This window comes from Aotus nancymaae, unplaced genomic scaffold (assembly GCF_030222135.1).
Source record: "Aotus nancymaae isolate 86718 unplaced genomic scaffold, 86718_ANA_hifiasm-v0.15.2.pri h1tg000049l, whole genome shotgun sequence".
NCBI classification, from domain to species: Eukaryota; Metazoa; Chordata; class Mammalia; order Primates; family Aotidae; genus Aotus; species Aotus nancymaae.
This window is the reverse complement of record NW_026988463.1, coordinates 29,950,981-29,954,011: the sequence shown is the minus strand read 5'-3', so window position 1 is coordinate 29,954,011 and position 3,031 is coordinate 29,950,981. Positions and strand designations below refer to the sequence as shown.

Sequence of the window (3,031 nt, the reverse complement as noted above, 5' to 3'; positions counted from 1 at the left end):
AGGTCTTGGATTCCTAAAATCACAAAATCATACCCAAACTTGATCATACACCTAAATGTATAAGATAAAGCTATACAATTCTCAGAAAAAGACTGAAGGAAATTCCAGATTACTTAATGACTTTTATGTATTATACCAAAAGCACAATCAGGAAAAGGAAAAATAATGAATTGGACTTCCTCAAAGTTAAGCTTTCATTCCTCTCATAATATCATAAAAAATGAAAAGTCGCTGGAAGAAACTATTTCAAATTATGTATTTGATTCAGACTAGTACCCGGAATATGTAGAGACATGTTATAAGTCAATAATAAATGGACAATCAATCTATTTGAAAATTGTGGTGTGCTCACTTCGGCAGCACACATACTAAAATTGGAATGATACAGAGAAGATTAGCATGGCCCCTGCGCAAGGATGACATGCAAATTCGTGAAGTGTTCCATAAAAAATAAAAATAAAAATAAAATAAAATAAAAAGAAAATTGTGAAAATAACTTGAACAAAAAATTTCTGCAAAGAATATACGCACATTGTCAATCAACATAAAAATATGCAAAAATATTTTTAGTGATTAGTAAAATACAAATCAAAACATCAATGAGAAAATAATACTTAGAATAGCTATGGCGGGCCGGACGCGGTGGCTCATGCCTGTAATCCCAGCACTTTGGGAGGCCGAGGCGGGTGGATCACGATGTCAAGAGATCGAGACCATCCTGGTCAACATGGTGAAATCCCGTCTCTACTAAAAATACAAAAATTAGGCCGGGCACGGTGGCTCAAGCCTGTAATCCCAGCACTTTGGGAGGCCGAGGCGGGTGGATCACAAGGTCAAGAGATCGAGACCATCCTGGTCAACATGGTGAAACCCCGTCTCTACTAATACAAAAAATTAGCTGGGCATGGTGGCGCGTGCCTGTAATCCCAGCTACTCAGGAGGCTGAGGCAGGAGAATTGCCTGAACCCAGGAGGCGGAGGTTGCGGTGAGCCGAGATCGCGCCATTGCGCTCCAGCCTGGGTAACAAGAGCGAAACTCCGCCTAAAAAAAAAAAAAAAAAAAAAAAAATACAAAAATTAGCTGGGCATGGTGGTGCACGCCTGTAGTACCAGTTACTCGGGAGGCTGAGGCAGGAGAATTGCCTGAACCCAGGAGGTGGAGGTTGCGGTGAGCCGAGATCACGCCATTGCACTCCAGCCTGGGTAACAAGAACGAAACTCCGTCTCAAAACAAACAAACAAAAAGAATAGCTACGGCCCGGCATAGTGGCTCACACCTGTAATCCTAGCACTTTGGGTGCACGAGGCGGTCAGATTGCCTGAGGTAAGGAGTTAAACCAGCCTAGACAACACGGTGAAATCCGGTCTCTACTGAAATACAAAAAAAATCTTCTCATGGGGTTGCGCACCTGTAGTCCCAGCTACTTGGGAGGTTGAGGCAGGAGAATTGCTTGAACCCGAAAGGCGTAGGTTGCAGTGAGCCGAGATCGTGCCGCTGCACTCCAACCTGGCTACAGGGCAAGACTCTGCCTTAAAAAAAAAAAAAAAAAAAAAAAAGGAAAAAGGAAAAAAATGAAAGAGGAGGAGGCAAAGGCATAGGTATAAAATGATAATGTTCCTTGTGATTAGTTGTGACAAAGAAAAACTGAGGTTTGTAAAATATATTAACAGAAGGAGCCATCTGGTTGGTTTTGCCAGGTAAGAAATGTGAAGTAAATAATAGTACGTTATCAAAGCTCACTCTAATTCACAGATTGTTATAAACCTGTAATAATTTCATCATAGATTTTAAAAATATCCCCTATCAAATATAACTAGGATAATAAACATTAAAGTATATTAATGACACCTCTGTCTATCGTTTCAGGTACTTTTACAGTAGCCTATGACAATTCTAAAGTACACCTTCATTTATTTATTTATTTATTTATTTATTTATTTATTTATTTATTTATTGAGATGGAGTTTCACTCTTTTTACCTAGGCTGGAGTGCAATGACGCAATCTCGGCTCATGCAACCTCTGCCTCCTGGGTTCAGGCAATTCTCCTGCTTCAGCCTCCCGAGTAGCTGGGACTACAGGCATGCACCACCATGCCCAGCTGATTTTTGTATTTTTAGTAGAGACGGGGTTTCACCATGTTGACCAGGATGGTCTCAATCCCTTGACCTCGTGATCCACTGCCTCAGCCTCCCAAAGTGCTGGGATTACAGGTGTGAGCCACCACACCTGGCTTACACCTTCATTTATAACAAATTCCAACACCCACATTCAATGCTGAACTCCAAAATTCATTAATAAAGCATGTGAGAAGGTATTCTACTTGTTTTCATTCTAAAACAGAAGTAATATGAAGTGTCTAAAACTTTCCATAAAAATTATTAAATTCTTTAGTTACAATGTATTACAGAAATTAAAAATTTTAATGAAGCTTAGATAATTATAGAATAATATTAATGATAAATATCAGTCGCAAGGCTTTAGAAATTCTTTTTTTTATCTTTCTTTTTCTTTTTTCTTTCTTTCTTTCTTTTTTTTTTTTTTTTTTTTTGAGACAGAGTTTTGCTCCATCGCCAGGCACCAGGCTGGAGTGCAGTGGCACGATCTCGGCTCACTGCAACCTCCACCTCCTGGATTTGAGCAATTCTCCTGCCTCAGCCTCCTGAGTAACTGGGACTACAGGCATGTTCCACTGCACCCAGCTACTTTTTGTATTTTTAGTAGAGAAAGTGTTTCGCCATGTTGGCCAGAATGGTCTCGATCTCTTGACCTCGTGATCCACCCGCCTCGGCCTCCCAAAGTGCTGGGATTACAGGTGTAAGCCACTGCACCCGGCCTATCTTTCATTTTCAACTATCAACTTCAACTATCCCGGTGATAATTGAAGGTAAATATATCATATTCTTAGTTGATAGAAACTTAGTACCTATGTCCAAAAAAGGGGGAAAAAAATAATAAAAACACCATTATAAAATATAATAAACTACAAGTAATTTTTAATGTCGTGTAAAAGAATTCCAAGACATTTTGTG

General features: G+C 39.6%; 1 non-coding gene across 1 annotated transcript; it reads left to right on the top strand.

Annotated features, from left to right (window-relative positions):
* The first annotated feature begins 344 nt into the window (after window positions 1-344).
* On the top strand, window positions 345-451 carry LOC135269187 (U6 spliceosomal RNA). The gene has a single exon (XR_010337480.1). It is a non-coding gene; the product is annotated as a U6 spliceosomal RNA (small nuclear RNA).
* The last annotated feature ends 2,580 nt before the right edge of the window (window positions 452-3,031 follow it).